The sequence below is a fragment of the Argiope bruennichi genome, chromosome 1 (assembly GCF_947563725.1).
Source record: "Argiope bruennichi chromosome 1, qqArgBrue1.1, whole genome shotgun sequence".
Lineage (NCBI taxonomy): Eukaryota > Metazoa > Arthropoda > Arachnida > Araneae > Araneidae > Argiope > Argiope bruennichi.
Genome location: NC_079151.1, coordinates 121184202 through 121203635, shown reverse-complemented (window position 1 = coordinate 121203635; position 19434 = coordinate 121184202).

Sequence of the window (19434 nt, the reverse complement as noted above, 5' to 3'; positions counted from 1 at the left end):
TTAAATAAATGATGAGATGTATTTACCATAAAAAATTTTCAGAGTGTTGAATTTTCATTGGTCATCTGATTTAATGATAATGTAATGTTAGCGTTTCATCTGATATAATGTTTATTAAACTATGAGATTTCAAAAGCTAATAGTGGTATTTCTACTGATTTGAAACACATGTCATGAAATAACATTAATACCATTTGACTGAAAAGTAAACTATATAATTACAGCCGATATAACATAGAAACTAGATTGATCAAACATTGTAATTACAACTAATACAACATTTAGAATGAAAGGGGAAACCAAGAAATTTAGCCAATATAGCAATGGAGCAATGGTATTGGCTTGGAATGTAAGTCAAATAATTATAGTAAATACAGCAATGGGATTTGCCAAAAAGTTTTCTAATATTTAGATTGATGAAACATATTGTTACGAAATTTTCCCGGGGTTCGTTTGGATAGGGGGAGTTGTATGGTGAGAAGAACGCACAATCACCAGGCGGCAGTAGAAAATAAAACAACGACGTTTATTTACACGAAGACACACAGGACAGCACAAAGACGACAACTATATACAGCACAGAAGACGATTATCTTCAGCCGAGACGTGCAGCATTCAACAGCATACACAGCAGCATACAACAATATACACAGCAGCATACAACAATATACACAGCAGCATACAACAGTATACACAGCAGCTCTACTCCGTCGCTGCCCCGCTAGTCCCTGGAAGACGAGTTCTTCACCGTCGCTTCCGACTACTCTTCGACTCCACTGGTCCACGACCCAATTCACGACACTGGTTCACCACTACGACGACTCCACTGGTCCACAGCTACTCACTCTGGAAGACTCGTTCTTCCCCGTCGATCCCGACGACTCTTGACTACTACTCAATTCACCACTCGACTCACCACTGGTTCACAACTCAATTCACCACGACGACTCTGGTTCACTCTACTCTGCTCTGTCGCTTCCGACTTCTTCTCAATTCACCGCTCGTTCACCACTCGACTCACCACTACTCGGCAGCTGCGGGTGCTTCCTTTTATAGGTCTCAGGAGGCGGGGCTAGAAGCCTCTCAACCAATCAGGAACGTTCGAGGCGTATCTCCGTTCCTACTGGACGGCTCGGGAAAATTCTCGATGTTTCGGGTATAATCTATTTTGGCGCCAAAGTCGCCAAGTCGCCAAGCTCCGGAACCTCCTATGGAACCGACTATACTGGGAAGCCGCCTCACAGATTCGTAACAATATATTTTGTAATTACAATCAATACAACGTTGGTACTAGATTGAAAGAGAAACCATATAATTATAGCCGATATAGCTTTGGTATTAGCTTGGAATGTAAACCAAATAATTACAACCAATACAACATTTGGGTTAGCTTGAAAGTTTTTTTAATTTTTATACTGATGATAATATATTGATATTGATTTGATATTGATTGATATAATTTATAATTACAACCAATACAATGTGGCATTATACTGAAAGGGAAACCATGTATTTATAGCTGATATAGCACTGATACTGAATTGGAATATAAACCAAATAATTACAACTAATACAACATTGGGACTAATTGGAAATATTTTTAATTTTTAATGTAATTACCAATGTTTACAAGTATGTGGAAAATATCTGTAATATTTAAAATATCAGCCACAGTAATATTTAAATATGGCACAGCATGAATTTTGTTAATGGTTCAGGTGGAATAATTTATCACTTAAAGAATTTTTGGAAATTCGTTGAAATCAAATCCTAATCACATGTGCTTACCTTTGGTTAGCGGAACTCCCACAAATATAAATCATATAATCAGACCCGCTACGATTTCGTACCAGTTTGAAACTTTTATAATGTTTCGATTTAAGACCAAGATTAAACATAACATATTTCCAGCGATTTGAAAGTTTTAGAATACCTGAAAGAGCACGAATTTTCTTAATGGTTTAGTTGAAACGGACTACTATTATTTTAAGAATTCCAGGAAACTCTCCATTCGTCTGGGTCTCAAATTACAATCAAAAGGCCTTGATTCTGTAAGAAAGACAAAAGGCACTTTACTAACCATCTATTCTAGTAATTTTCTAAATGATAGACCGCTCTATCCGCGCCATGAACAGATCTGGTTCTGCTTTTAATATTTTATGATTTCCACATCAATGAAAACAAGTTGCATAAAACGTTGGTATTTGTATAAAATGACTATAAACCACTCTTGTACCGTTGTAATTTCATTTTAAATCACCGGTTGTCCTTATTATGTTTTCATGTTTATGTTCTTAGGTTCTTAAGTCTTTAGGTAATTGTTGATTAAAACGTGTATATACTTTAGAGACGTAATGTCTATAAATGATTTTATTAAATACTTATATGGAAGTTTAAGTCATTATAATAGTATAAGTAAAAGAAATTTCATTTGTTAAAAAAACAAGAATACTTTTTATATCTATGTGGTTTTTAGCTCTGGATTTATTTTTAGCAATGAGTGAAAAATGGGGTCGCCAGTTCCTAGGTAGAAAATAATCTTTTACAAAAATATGTTATGCGATACAGTATTTTGTTAGAAATGAATAGGGATTTTTTTTGTTTGTATTGTTGGAATTCTTACATTTCATTTGCTTTAAGAGAGACTAAAATTCTTCAAATCTTCCAAGAAATGATTCCGGAAGAAAAGAAAATTTTCAAGCCTTTTTTAAAGACGAGGAAATACAGGAAAGTCCATTGAGATTGACGAAATGATGAATGAAGGTAAAAAGAAATAAGGATGTTTTTAAGTCTATTCTATGAATTTTGGGATCTTAACAATCTTGTCTTATCTTTCATCTTTCATACTGTTCATCATCATCAAAGATGCAATTAGCAAAACAATGCATAACTGAATAATTTCACTAAATTTTCTTAAATAAATTTCTATATACATTTCATTGGTTATAATCTTAAAGATCTTTTTTATTTTTCTATTTATGCTAGAATTGGTTTTACAGAAAATTATAATTTGCATACATGAGATCGGATAACAAGCTTTGAAATTAAAATGGTTTGGTCTAATTCAAGAATGGATCTTAGTAGTGCAAGAGCCATTTCTTGACCATGCTGCGTCTAACTTAAGATTCTAACTTGTAATCTTGTAAAATACAAATGTGCCAATGATTAGAATTAATTACAAAGTAAGAAAAGTTCGATTAGAACCTAAAAAACATGATGAAATTATTGAATAAATTCCAATGGATATTAAAAAAAGGTAAAAGTTGCTCATGCTGTGTTTTCTGTGTTTTGCTAACCAATGTCCAGAGATTAACTGAGGTAGACTGAAAGTGATGTAACGTACATTCTATAAGAAAGTAGAAAACAGATAGGAAGAAGTTACAATATGTGCATGTAGGAGATTGTTCCCCAATTAGCACACACCGATGGAATTACTCTGGTTTACACACTAACACATGTTTGCTTACACATCTCAAGCGGGGTTCTCTTAACAAAATCTTACCATATAATGGGCGATTTTTTTCTTAATTCGAGTGCAAAATTATGTCTGCATAAAATAGCTATTGCTACTGAATTAATTCGATAATATGTAAAAAATGGCCTTTATCGTTTTCTGTGTTTTAACAACAATATTCACAAAACGAGTTTAGTTGTTTCTCGCTTAAGGTGAGTAAAAAGTTCTACTTCCAAAGAAGACGGAAGGCTTAAAGAAGGAAGTAGTGGTTCATATTTTCTTTGGTCTAGCCTTTAGTCAGTGCCATAATCAAAGAACTAAAAAAGAAAAAAAAAGAGTAAAAGAGAGAGAGAGTGACTGAGAGAGAGAGACTTTTTCTGTTGGACAAAGTAATTCAAAACATCTCGATCTGACTCAAGACAGATGACTTAATTTCTATAATATGGAATAAGGGTTTAATTTTTAGAGCACTTTCAAGGGATACTGACCCACATTAGGTAACTGCATGAAAATCCGTCATCAGCCAAGTCGGCCGCAGCAAACAGCCGAATTCTAAAACGCCTTTCTATCAACAGTTTTTCTTTCTCGTACATGAAGTACAAAAAGAGAAAGCATCGTAATCGTCAAAAAAATGGAATTTGAGTTTTTGACGAATTTTAGTGTTTCAGAATCTGAAACACACATTTTTGAAATACCTGTTAGTCTGTGATATGACAGCTCAAAAGCGCATTAATATAAAGCGATGAAATTTGGTTTGTAGTCTTAATATGAAATTTGTAGTTGTGTATCAAAATTTGGAAGAAAAATCTGTCGAAGGTGAATCTGTTTCTCTATCCGTATATGCAAAAACGGTAACTTAAAAACGAAAAGAGCTATACGAATAACATTTGGCGCATACTTTTCATCAGAAGTACAGATGTATATTACATTTTGGATCGAATCTGTTAAAGGGAGGGGGGTTATTATTTGGTATACATATTCGTGTGAATATGAACATAACTAAAAAACTCAATCACTTAGATAAATAAAATTTGATATGCAATCTTGTGGCTGAAACTGTAGATTTGGTGACAAATGTTGTATCTACGAAAGGAGGACGTTAAAAATGCATACTCAGTATTCTTTTATAGTATTACAAAGTACCAATGATTGCGTCACAACATTCGGAAACCCGAAAAGCAGACACTGAAAGAGCGCGAATCGCCATGACTTTTGAAGGTTTTCCATGTATCTCCAAGCACCAACCCACATTTCACTATATATTCAAAGGGTGTAAGAGAAAATACAAGGAGAACAAAAAAGACGGTGCTAGATATCTAAATATATGAGAAAGGCAGGAACATATCACTTCCACTGGTTGAATAATCCTGTTTAAAAACATAGCATAGAAATAGAACTCATAACCATAACGTAGTTCATTACCACATCCTACCCGAAGGTACCCTGAGAACTTCGTGACAGCGTTGAGTCGAGTGCTATGATTTCCTAATACCCATATCCGGGTATGTTACAATCCTGTTGTAAAAGGTACTTTCCATCATCGAAGTGGAGGCGACTCATCCCAGCATTATTATGACCACTAAGAAAGTGAAAACCGATCATCATTCCAGAACCTTCTCATCTCCGTATTTGAGGGGGAAACAGAATCTATAACCCTCATTCTCTGATTCAAGTCGATCTACCATTTCTTAAATAGGCGACTGATAGAAACAAAATGCAGTAAAATAGGCTCTCGCAATTACATTATAACCCTTCTGAATATTGCTTTTGTCATTTTAGTATAGAAAAAGAAATAATTTTTATAGATGTCTAAATATACGAGAAAGTCAGGAGCAGATCACTTCCACTTGTTTAAAAATGCTGCTCAAAAATATAATCAAGGAACAGAACTCATAATTACATCGTAGTTTATTATCTTATCCCACCCGAAGGCAGCCGGAGAAAAGTGAATGCCCATCATCATGACAACATTGAGGCGGGTACTAAGATTTCCTAATGTCAATATCTGGCCATTCAACAACTCTTACTGTAAAGAGTACTTCCCGTCATCGAAGTGGAGGCGACTCATCCCACCTATTGCTATGGCCACTAGAAAAGCGAGAACCAATCATCATTCTAGATAGAGATGCATAATCCACGATTTTTTGAATAACAAATAATACTGCTATTGTTATTTTTAGATATGCGTTCCAAATATCTGTTATTTCAATCATATTATTAATTAAAAATTATTACTTAATATTAAATATAAAATTTATTAATTGTAATTAATACTTAATTTACTAATTTAATTAACGTGTGAATGAATTAATTTACCTGTTTCAGCTTACTTCTTAAATTTTATTTCTTTTCCCAAAACTATTTATTTAATTTATTTATTAGAGTGAACCATTTTCTGGAAAAGATGAGTTAAAAATATATGTCATTTCTTTAACATGTTTACTTTAGTCCTATATTCTACCAATAGATGGCGCCAGTAGTAAACAGAGTACATGTAATCAAAGTCAATCATGTCACGAGCAATAAAAAATGATCTGTATGGAATAGTGCATCATCAAATACGAATATCGGTGACTTCGCACTTTCCAGTGAAGCCTCGCCCTTTCCGGTGAAATCACCGCTGCTATAAATTTCAGTGATATGCAATTCAATGATACGATACGATAATTCCAATAACCGGTCCGTTCACTTTTCAATCCAATCACAGATTTCTTTCGAGAGCTTCCATTGGACAGATCGTATCGTCACCGCTCCGGCAAATTTCAGTGATATCGTATCGATTGTTACTTTCTATCGTGATCCAAAACTTGTAATCGAAATATCATCAGTAAGATCGTATGAAGGATTTGAATCACACCCCTCTTTGAAAAGTATTGATCACTTGTATTTGTAACTTTTTGATATTGGTTACGTAATAAAAGCTCTGAAAATATTCGTCATCCCTAATTCTAGAACTTTCTCATCTTCATATTTGGGGGGGGGGGAGGATAGAACTCATAACCTTCATTCTCCTAATCATGTTCATCAACTATTTCTTAAACGATGAGGCAAATGATAGAAACAAAATGCAATAAAGCCGGCTCTCTCAATGACATAGTACCATTTTGAATATCGCTTTTGTAATTTTAGTATAGAAAAACAAATAATTTTTACAACAAATTCTGTCTACTCAATTCATTCACCCAAAATACAAGAACTGAATCACTTAAATGTATCGAGAAAACAATCTTCATCCAACTCTACTTGATTAATTTTTGTTTTGACCCGATTCCCATTCATATATTTAAGTTCAAACCTCGATGAATCATAATCTTCTCAATTGGGGAAGGGGAGAATTTTGCGTGAGCTGTAAGGGTGCACGCAGAATGAAATTCTACCAGGGTTTTACGAGAAGAAATGAAAAATAAGCCGTTACGGTTTGTAAAAGAGTACCGGGTCTGATGGATGGTGGTATCAACAGAGTTGCATGTTGCCTTGCATGCGATTCTTTCGTAATTGCAGGACAAACGATTATGATTTTACAAATATTGGAAATATAATTATTACTCTGTCTGCTCTTTCTATTTCAATCAATAAAGTATATTTGTTTTGGATATTTTAATCTCATCTTCAGATATTTCGCTATGTTATGAAACAAAACTTTTTGAATAAATCTGAAAAAGAAGAAAATCATAATTTTTCTTGTTTTATCTGGAAATCTGTACCTTTCATAACTATTCTGGAGGACATTCAATTCAGGCATGATATTGGAAACTATTGAATAAAACCGTCTTGCAAACTATACTTGAAATATTTATGGTAAACTTTTAATTTAATGTGAAAAATTATGACGTGGGGTATTTTCTGTAATTTGGTGCGAAATACCGAGAATATGATGATGAAAAATGCAAAAAAGCAGAAAAAAATATAATTATGTAAACAAGATGAAAAATTTATGCTACAAAAATTTACAATATAATAACATAATACAGTTTAATTGCTCGTAAAATGAATTTTATAAAGCAATCATAAAATGAATGACAAATATACAACTATTCAATAGTGGTCTAGAGATTAAAGCGTAGCAAAACATTATGTACCAAGAATAAAGTTAAATTCTATCCTCTGGTTTTGATCTTAACCGATATTAATATTGGATTTAGCATTTTAATGATGGATTGCTCGCAGTTAACAGGGGTTTAAATTGAAGGCTTTCCTGCAAGTGAAACACAATTGTGGGCTCGTTTCTTCTGAAAGACCCTTTTATATATATATATTGCAATTATATTTATCTAAAATATTACATAAATAATTCAAACAAAATTTTCTTTTTCTAAACGCAATTAATTTATTTCTACAGAAAAAGGAATGGGTTTTTTTCACAGGATGTAATTTTTACACTATTTCTGATTTTAGATGTGCCTGAAAAAAAATCATTTTTACTTTCTCGTATAAGAAATATACAAAGAGTAATCTTCAAAAAATTCGAATCGGAGATTTTGACGAATCTCCACATTTCAGTCTTGGATCGATATACATATATGGAATATAGATCTTTAACGAGAATATAGCACATAAAATGAATTTAATATGAGAACTTTCATGATTAATTTCCAGGCATGCGGTTAATACACAAGTATCCAAAAATCGAATGTGTATTTTGGACCACTTTTTTCAGACCGATTGAAACCAAAATTTGACACAAAGCTATGCCTGTAGTCACAAAATTCCATACCAAATTTCACTTGTTTAGGTCATCGCACTTTCGAGTGAGCAAAATTCCCAACTTGTGTATACAAGCATTTAGGACCGAGAGACAGTAAATTCTTTGATAAATTTCATCCACACAGATTCATATAAAAATCTACATTTTAGACAATAAATTTATGTATCATATTTTATTTTTATAGTTTTTACTTGTATTTATCCCGTTTATTTGTATTTTATCAGTAGACAGGCAGACTTCCTCAAATTGAACTTAGTTCCAACATTTGATAGAATCGACAAATTTTGTATTAAGTCTATATATCAAATTTCATCCGTTTCGCTTAAAGTATTTTTAAAGTATCGTATGTACAGACAGACATAATTCTAAATTTGTCTTCGGATTAAGGAAGATCTAGAGCACAGTAAATCGGCCAAAATCTCGATATTGATTTTTTTTATGATTAAAATACTTTCTCTTTGTATTTGTATCACGCATATGAGAAAGTAAAAATCGTTCAAAATATTCTAAAAAGGGGGCAATTGGGGGTAAAACCTCCCAAATTAGGTATTTATCTTTTGCAGGTGCTCATTAAGAAAGGGTCTTTCAAAATTTAAAAAAGATCTTTAATTAAAAATTAATTGATGTGTTCCTTCAATGACTTTGAAGCAAATTGATGAAAAAAATTACTTTTACTGACTTTTTCAGTGATGTGAATTATTTCCATTTTATTTTTCTCTGAATTAAATCAATTTATATTTATGAACGTAAATATGAAATTAAATCTATTTTTTGGAAGCTCATAATCTTTGCTATATAATTAAAAAAAATTATAAAAATAAAATAAAGATAGACAAATCAAGTCTGTAATATTTTTATTTTACGATGTTTTGGAGCAAAATTCTTATTTAGCATATATATATACAGGGTGTCTCAAAACCGCGGCATTTATTCCTTAAATATTGATTACAGACATATGCTGTAAATTACAAAGTTGCATACAAAAAGGTGCAAAATGTTATGAAGTCGATTAAAATTTTTAGGGGATTAAACTTTAAAAAGTACAAAATTTAAATTTTAAAACGAACCCCGTACAAAACAATTCCCGATGAGTAAAATGTGACCCATCCTCTAATAAGGTGATATACAAAATTTCAGAATTTAATCATGAATATTTTCAAAGATATGTTGAAACAAAGGTGGTGAAGGGTCAATCACAAATTAAAATGCAAATTTTTACAGCTTCAGTGCAGATGACGCGACGCAGGAATGCATCATAAGGAAATAAAATATGTTTTATATTTTTAGTTTTAAATACTAATTTTAAAATCTATGCTTCCTGAAAAAATACTTTAAAATTTTATATCATGAATTACATAATATAACTTAAAAATAGCACAGTCAATGTACTTGTAAAAAAAAACTTAATCTTTCCTTTAAGTTATTATTTCTACACATTTTTAATACTTTTGAACCAATAAATACCAAAATTATTATTTATTTATTCAATCATTACTTTCTTTGTTAATTTGTGGGCGACCCCTAAAACATGAACATCCGGCATGATTTTTTCTCTTTACGAACTCATATCATAGGCATCGAAAACTGATTTAAGTCAGCATTTATGTAGTTTCATATCTTTGAGACTTTTTTGTGACAAATTGCTGAAATTTTATACATAACCTTATTAGAGGATGGGGCACATTTTACTCACTGAAATTTTTTTTTGTACGAAATCCGTATAAAAATTTAAATTTTGTATTTTTTGAAGTTTAATCCTCTGAAAATATTAATCGATTTCATAACATTTTACACCCTTTTTGCGCAACTTTGTAATTTACAGTATATGTCTATGATCAATATTTAAGGAATAAAAACCGCGGTCAAGGGTTTTGAACACCTTGAGACACCTAGAAATATATATATATATAGTTACAACAGTCGTGGTAAAAAGTTGTACAGGAATAAAGTTAGTATAATAAAAATGGGAGTTTTAAAGCGACGCCAGAGTTAATTTAGTTCGATAAAATGCCTCAAAGGTATCAAAGAAAAGTTAAAATTTAAATAAATTTTAATTAAAAATATGAATAAAACTTTGAGAAACTCTCACTTAGCGACCACATGTTAGTCATGCATAACTCTGCGATAAATTATTTAATATAAATAAAACGATCTGCTCTGTAACACGTTTTAAATTAATTTTGCAACATATTTGATGCTAAGTGTATAATGGAATTTACAAATAGTATAAAGCTTGTAAATACTATCATATTTAAATTTACGGTCAACATTTTCAAGTAAGCGCATGTCTACTCCATATCTGCATCAAATAAGTAGATTTGAAATATATTTAGTTGATAAAAACCGAATGAAAAAAATTGAAAATTATCTTTTTAAAATTTTAATTATGAAATGAGCCTGGTAATCCTAGTACGATCTCTTAATTTAAAGTCAAAGCATATGTTACAACGTTGTTCTTTGACTTACTCCCCTTTTCCATGTAACGAAGAGTTCAGTGCCTTACTTAGATTTCAACCAAGAAGCCGAACAGGAAATTCCTTTTTCTCTCGATTTTATTTTTACTTTTATATTTTTTATATATAAAAACTTCTCTTTTTGAAAAAGGGATTTCATCTAAACTCTTTTGAGTAACTGTTTCGGGTTTTTAGGCATCGGTCGCGGTTGTTCTTATGCTGGGAATTTACAGAACTTTTGAACTTTTACTTGCTTTGCTGGTCAGCTAATCCTTAAATATGGATATTCGTTTTTTTTTTAATCAAATGTTTTGAAATATTGCAGAACTATTTTGAAGGACGATAAAGTTGATGTTGAATTATTTTGATGACTAAATGCAATCAAGTGAAAGAAGAATAATTCTTGTCATCAAATTAAAAAAAAAATGTCCTTAAATTATAAACTTCTAATTCAAAATATCATAGCATAATTATTATGTTTTGATTCATTTCTTTTATTTGAATTGATTGCATCAGTGCTTGCATTCCTTGGGTAACGATCACAGAATGTAAAGAAACATAGAATGCAAAGGAATTGTATTATATATATATATATATATATATATATATATATATATATATATATATATATATATATATATATATATATATATATACAAGCCGCCTTTGGCGACCAGCCGGTTCGCCAATCTTAATGTTCGTTAAAATTTTAATAATTAAATATTTTATGCAATTTCTACTTTAATAGCTTCTTCAGCAAAATATTTTAAAACTTCAAATTTTGATTATCATATAATTCACTCATAATATTATAAAGGCCTTCAGTCATAACGTAATATGTATCTCTCTCATTTTCTGTTAGCACCCGTAGAATTTATGCTTTAAATTAAAGTGGAAAGAATTTATCTTCAATTAATATAATAATATTTTTTACTGAAACAAAGCATTTTTTTATAATCTGATTACTGAAAATAGAGTCACTCAGCGTTTAAACTTTATGGGCACTAAAGAATATCTTTTTAAATTTATGTAACATCTCAAGAGTTGGTCAACAAAATTTTCTTAGATTCATTATGAGCAGATCGATTAATTAACAATGTTTAAATTTAAATGCATCAAACACTAAGAAAATAAAACGAATCGTTTAAAATAAACGGTTGAAAACAGGTTTTAAAAAAACTACTTAAAAAACGATGTACTTAAAACTATAAGCATATACAAAAAATATATAACTAACATAAATACAATTTACTTACAAAAGCATGCAACTAACCTAAAAATAATTTAAATCATCCATTGATAACGTTGTCATGGCAACAATCAGAACAGAATGCGCATGTGTGAATTTTCTTCGCCGGTTACGTAACGCAAATACGTGATTTTTTCTACGCCAGTTGGGGTAACGCTATGCGGATTAGAAATTTTTAATTTCCTTTATTCTGTTTTATTTTAATTCAAAAGTACTTCAGAATGAATCTGAAAGATCGATTCATTAACAATGTTTAATTTTAAATGCATCAAACATTAGGAAAATAAACAGAACCGATTGAAATAATCCGCCGAAAAATTTTAACCCTAGCCTCATTACTGTTGGGAGAAAAAAAAAACTGAAGCCTTTCTCGTTTGGCGCTGGGGATAATGGAAGAATTTTTTGGCGGAAAAGTTGGCGGTGGGGAAAATGGAAGATTTTTTTTGCGGGAAAGTTAGTTTTTAATTAATAATTAAAATTCTAATTAAAAATTCGAAAAAAGAAACCCCAGGTGCACATTCCCAACCTCCAAGTTATACATGTACCAAATTTGGTAGCTGTATGTCAAACGGTCTGGCCTGTAGAGCGCCAACACACACATACACACACATTGAGCTTTATTATAAGTATAGATATATATTTCAAAAGAAAGCATTTGTATATTTTTGTACCCTCTGCAGAACTCACGATTAATACAAAGTTACCGAATTCGGCATACATCTCGAAGCTATTTTTTTGAAATTGTATAAAAATTTAGTGAAATTTTGGCAGTTTTTACCAGTATATTATTTAATAATATATTGGTAAAAAAAGTATTTTATGGTGTAATAATAGTTATTACACCATAAAATACTTTTTGAGCCTCTCACAAATTAAGCAATCATTTATTATTATTAATTATTTATTAAATTAATAAGAATTTTTTCCAAAATTTTGCTGTTTTTAATATATATATATATATATATATATATATATATATATATATATATATATGAATGCTAAATGAATGCATTCTATATCTATCATCTATTTGTTTCAGCGTTGAACATATTAACATTGCAGTAAAGTAGTATTTCACATTTGACACACCTTGGAACACACCCTATTTTATAAATATGTAAACTGTTACTAAGCGCGGATTATAAGAATGCGATTTTACACATAGTGTTTCTTAAATGGACCCAGTTCCATTTGTTTAAAGATAGAATTTATTCATACTTTGTACGTTACAGAATATGAATGAAATATAATCATTCATAACATTGTACCGGGATTGAATTCTTTGCTGAGATCAGTCACAGCCAAAAATTATCAATTACCTTAAAGGATTTTCATCTGCTGAAAAAGTAGCCACAACATTTGTACAAATAGCAAAAGCAACTATTGGTGAAGGAGCTTTCATATATAGAAGAAGGAGAAGTCAAACAATTAAGCTAGAATGGTAATCGAACTAAGAGGAAAGCAGACAATGGTGAAGGAGTTTTCAGATATGGAACAAGGGGAACCAAACAATTAAGCCAGAATAATAATCGAATAATGAGGAGATCAGCTAGTACCTAGGTATTTTCAGATATGGAAGAAGGAGAAATCAAAAAATTTAAGTTAGAATGGTAGGTAATCGAAGAATGAGAAGAGCAGCTAGGGAGAAGGATTTTTGACGTTTGAAAGAAGGAGAAGTGAATGAATTCAGCTGGAATGGCGATAGAACATTGAAGCATGACGAAATACAACAAACCTATAGCATCAACTGACAAAGAAATTAGAAATAATGATGAAGAAAACTAATCACCTTTAACATACAAGGAGTCATACAAGTTGTTTAAACAGGCACATGAGATTTGTCAATGGATATTGATCTAAATGAAAAGAGAAGAAGATACTTTATGAGAAATACTGAGCATTTCTGCTCTATTTACTGTAAAATTTTTAGAAAGTTGACTACTTTGGAAAGTTGGGTTTTGGCAAAAATACCAAATATTCCATGCATTCAATATTCTTAATTTTTTAGACATTTTCTTTATAAAAGAACTTTTTTACGTTTAGTTTTCGAAAGTTATGTTCATTTTTATATTAAATAATATACGTATTGTTTAATTTCTTATTTAATGGCATTTTACATCTTTAAATACTATTTTCACAAATTCTAAATTTCGTAAATTCATCTTACTTCACAAATTAATATTTAATTCATATTTTATCTGTTACTATATTTATATCTGTTCTGCTATCTGTTCCTATATATATATATATATATATATAATTCTGCATTTGTAATTCAAATTGCGAAAAAGAATTGAAAAATTAAAATAAATCTTAGTTCCTAATTTCATCTTAATTTAGCTCATATTAACCTCGTTCTAAAATGTTATTTTCTTTCCTGATCCAATTCCCATTTTTCATTTAATTAATTCTACACGCACTCTAGAAAACTTGTGGGTTAGTGCTGGTTTCAATTACCTAACCTACACATTTGCCTGCCTAATTTAAAATATGCTAGAGCTAAGAAAACAAGATTTAAGTTAAAGAAAATTTAATTACAACATATTTACAAGACTTTGTACAATTGCAAGATTGGTGAAAAAAACACGCTTAAAAAGATTAAGTCAGAATCGTTCCGGTTGCGGCAGTGTTTTTTTTCCCTTGCTTCGCTGGTTTAAAAATAGACTGAAGGAGTCGTTTATTTGCATACTTGCCGAGATCAAAAATAACCACCAAGCGGCACTGTCAATTTGATTTGAACCTGGTGGCAAATGTCAGTTTGTAGTTGCACTTTGTAGTACCGCTACAAACTGATACAGCATTTTCAGCATTTCACACGCTCCGACTTCAGCATTTCCACTTGCTCCGAGTGAAGAGACAAAAATCCCTAATTCTTACAACATTCTTTTAAAGATGCATAAAGGTTCCCTTTCGAAAGTTGCCGTATGTCGAAGAAATCCCTATCAAAATCGCATAGTAAAATCACTAAAATGAAAAACTGTTTCTTTTGTACTCGTATCGTGATATCGACTGTCGTATCTCTTACCTCTTTTTCTTTGTAAAATTATGCCTCCCGGGCTGAAATAAATCGAAATTAAAATTTCAAAAGTTTCTTTTTTTCTGCCATGCATCTGTTAAATTATGTTTATACATACAGTGGGTAAAAAAAGTTTCCGTACGCAGCTGTGACTGTTAATAAAAGTTTAATTTTTGGCACAAAATATTTTCTTACGAAAATGAAAATTTTAAAATTGGTTTAACACAATTTCATTTATTATTTATGAATATTATAAAGGAAAAAATATGAAGAAAATTAAATACTTAAATTGAAAGAATAAAAAAAATGCCACTAATAAGGAACAAAAAAGTTTCCGTACGATATTTACATATTACATGAAAACCCTTTTTTATGCTGACCAACTTGCATTTAATGATCGGTAGGCCTTCCTTTGGCCTTTTTCTCTTCTCTCAAATGTTGTGACATAACCCTAATCAGTTTTTTTGTTGTTTCTGGAGAAATACTACTCCAAATGTCTTGAATGACCCTTTTGAGTTCAGCCTTGTTCTTTATGTTATATATTTTTAGTTCACGACAGATTTCTTCCAATAAATGTCCTATAAGGATTAAATCGGGAGACTGGGGAGGGCTATGAAGCTGTTTTTTAACATGATAGAGACATTACTCTTGACAAATCTTGGAGGTGTGCCTAGGATCGTTGTCCTGTTGAAAAGTAAAGTCCACATAAAGGGACAGTTTTTCTGTATTGGTTAAAACATTTTGTTTTAGAATGTCAAGATGCATGTACCTATCCATATTTCCATCTATAAAACATAAATTTACGACACCAGTAGTACTTATATACCCTCATACCATGCTCCAACCATCACCGTGCTTTACAGTTCCACATAAGTTCTTAAGTAATATATGCTGTTTTGATTCCCTCCAGATCATAACTCTACCATCTGACCCACGGATATTAAATTTCGATTCATCACTAAAAAGGACCGATTCTCAAAAAGATAGAGGCTTGCTTATATGCTTCTTTGTAAACTCGAGACTCTTTTTCTGTAGCAGAGACTTATAACAGGCTTCTTACGGGCGTCACATCCATTATAACCTTTTTTTAAAATGATATTTCTCACAATTTAAGATGCGAATTTAATGTTGTAATTAACCATTAAATCAGTTGCAAGTTGAAATGCACTAATCCGAGGAATTATCTTGCACCTTATACATGATATTTCTTTTATGCAAGCTATTTAACTTCGGAGTTCTCCCGGATCGATCTCTATCCTCTAATTTTTACACAACACTGTATCTTTCAATAATATACTGCACTGTAGACTTTGGTTTGTAAGTCATTTCACTGACTCATAATTCACTCATAATTGTTGCCACATTGGTTTTTCTTCAATACAAAATTAAGACATCATCATTCAGACACATGAAATGAAAATACTGGCAAAAGCGTATCAGCTTATAAGCTAATATTTTGTTTTCGAATATTAACATGTTACTAGTATATTATTTATATGCATTTCAATTATGGAGTTTTATATGTATCGTAATTAAATAAAGAAATAAATAAAATAGGCAGCGAAAAACAAAACAAAAAACTCTTTCCTTTCAGATGACTCAAAAATCGTTACGTATGTCACGTGTTCATCGTACAATGTAGCCACATAAATTTGCAACGAGTCATTTGTATCGTATCGTCACAGCGTCGTAAATAGAGTTAGCTTTTTAAACTACAACCCAGGTGGAATAATTGCCTTAACACGATAAGTAATTTTTCCTCCTTCGCGGCTCATTGCTTTCTGATCAATAAACTCTCACCCCCCCCCCAGAACGAGGAGCTCCCCCCTCTCCCCCATCAAGTGCCTTCGAACAAACGAAACCGAAAAGAAAAACGGATTTATTCTTTCTTCCATAAACCCCGAAGAGAAAGAACATTTTACCTTTTCAGCTGCTAAAACGATTTTGGTTTTATCAAACCAAACATTTATTTTCTTCTTGATTTTTCTTTTTATTTTATCGTCTGATCGTTTTATTTTATTTGGAATGGAAGAAACTTAATTGTTGGCTCGTTTTTTTCTTTTATTCTCCTTGAAAAGGTGGAAATTCTCTCAGCTAATTTGCTTTAATATGGTTTAAAGGGAAATTCCGTTAGTTTTTAAGTGCGTGAAATTTAAAAAAAAAAGAAAAGAAATAGCCATTCATATAAGTTATAGAAGCCTTAAGTAAATGTTTAAATTCAACATTTTGGCGCGTATTTTTTCATCGTCTGTTGATTTTTGTTTTAAGGGGGAAATATATAGAAGTTTAATCGTTACTTGTCAATTTTCTCTTTTAAGTTCTCACATGAAATAAACAAAACAAAAATTATCTTTATTCTCAAAAACAATACTATTCATGGAAATTAAAAAAAATATACTTTGATGTTTTATGAAATTATTTTGAGCTTTGCTGAAGAATAAAGAAATAAAATCTACAAATTTCTATAATTTGTGAAGAATTTATTTTAATTTTATACTTCTCCAGACTGAAAACATAGAATAATAAAAATAATAGAAAATATAGAAATATAATAGAAATAAATTTCAATATAAAATAAATAGTTTAAAATCTAGTAATCTTTTTTGAGTTCGATAATAAAGATTAAAATTTACAAATTTCCATAATTAGTCAAAAATGTATTTTAATTTTATACTTTTTCGGTCCAAAAATAAGATATATAACAGAAAAAAATTTCAATACAAAATAAATAATTTAAAATATAGTAATCTTGTTTGAACCAGGCAATAAAAATTAAATAATATAGGATAGGTAACGAATATTTGGATTCGATTAAATTATAAATTTTGAATAATCTTGAATGTTTTCTTTGTTCTGAATAAGCATCTGGTGCAAACTGAACGATGACTGTCGCCATATTAAAACAGAAGATCAGAGATCAGAGTCCGTCATTGAGAACGATTTGACTCTATTCACAAGAGGTAAGTTCAATCATTGGAACGAAGGTAACTCTATCCTAAACTATTATGAAAAACGAGAATTGATTTAGCATGCAACCTCTCATTTACATACTTGTGATACTGTATTCTTCCAAATAACATAAAAATTTTGAATAAGAATAAAATTTTGAATCCGTTTCATTTAAAATAAATTTACAATTAGTCGATTTTGATTAATGAAGTGTTGTACTGCAAATAAAGAGTAAATATCGAGGAAATAATCTGCAGTCCTCAAAACAACAAGATAAAAGTTTTTTTCTCAAAAAGTTCTAGAAAAAGCTCATATTCCTCCTCAAACGAATCCTCATTTTCTATTTCAAATTCTGTTTTTGAATCTAGTTAATACATTTACTCTATTTAACTAATATAATCTGGTCATGAAAATAATTAGTAGAATCTGTTATAGTAAACCATGTCTATCCTTCATTCCAAGCAAAATCATAGTTCAAGTGGATTGGGCGCTCTAAAAGGTTTTTTATTGTTGGAAGACAAAATATTAAATAGCCCTAGTGGGATATGGTAAAATCTCGATTAGAGATCTCCAGGTTCGAAACCTGATTCCACTATGGATGCCTGCCATGCACATCTTAAAGCGAATGTCAAGGATCAACCCTTTTCTCACTGGTGTGGTCAGAAATTTGGAGAAGAGGTGCCATCCTCATCATCTGAATGCAGTTCAAAACTATGAAGTACGTCCCAAAATAGCTCTACTGTTGCTTCTAAATTGTTCGTTAATAGAAGCTAAAGGTTAGATAAGCTAAATGGAGATAGTGAAATTCTATAACAGTTTAGATATGACTTCAGGGGACAGTGAACTTTGAACTAAGCAAAAATGGACGGAAACATTAAATTTTACTTTGATCGTTTCATCACCAAGATATATGTTTATATTCAATTGAAAGTGTTACAAAATATATTGCTTAATAAAATGAACATTTGAAAGTCCCAGAAGGAAAAAAAGTACATCTTAATGACTTTTCACAAAATAATATTATAATTTGATTTAAATATCTTTTAAATGTTCCAGGAGTCTTAATTTTTGAAGAAATTAAATAGAATTAATTACAAAGATTTCGGTTAAACATTAAAAAAAAAAGTATGCATTATATATTTCAATTTTTTTTTTTTTTTTTTTTTTTTTACGTAGTTAAAAGTTCAATTTTAGTACAGAAAAACATAAAATTCCTAAAAAAAATTCAGTAAGTGTACAGTAAAAATATTTTTTTTAAAAATTAATTTAATTGGGATGACAAAATCATGCACAATTTTGTTCCAAAAACTTTATATTGGACAAGGAAAAAAAAAAGCAGAAAAAAATAAAAAATTAAGTCGCCTGGAACATTTTGAAATTTTTAAATATTATATACACTTATAATTAGTGTGTTGTGATTTTCTAATGAACTGTCCGGTTTTAAATATAATATTTTTAGTCTACACAAACACAGCTACACTACAAGATTTACAAACACACCTAGACAGTTAGGTTAAAGAAAGCAGTATGGTGGAGGGATTCCACCGTTCCAACCGAACGCATTCGGCGTTAGCGCAAGGGTTGCGCATAAGAAAAAGTCGACTTCAG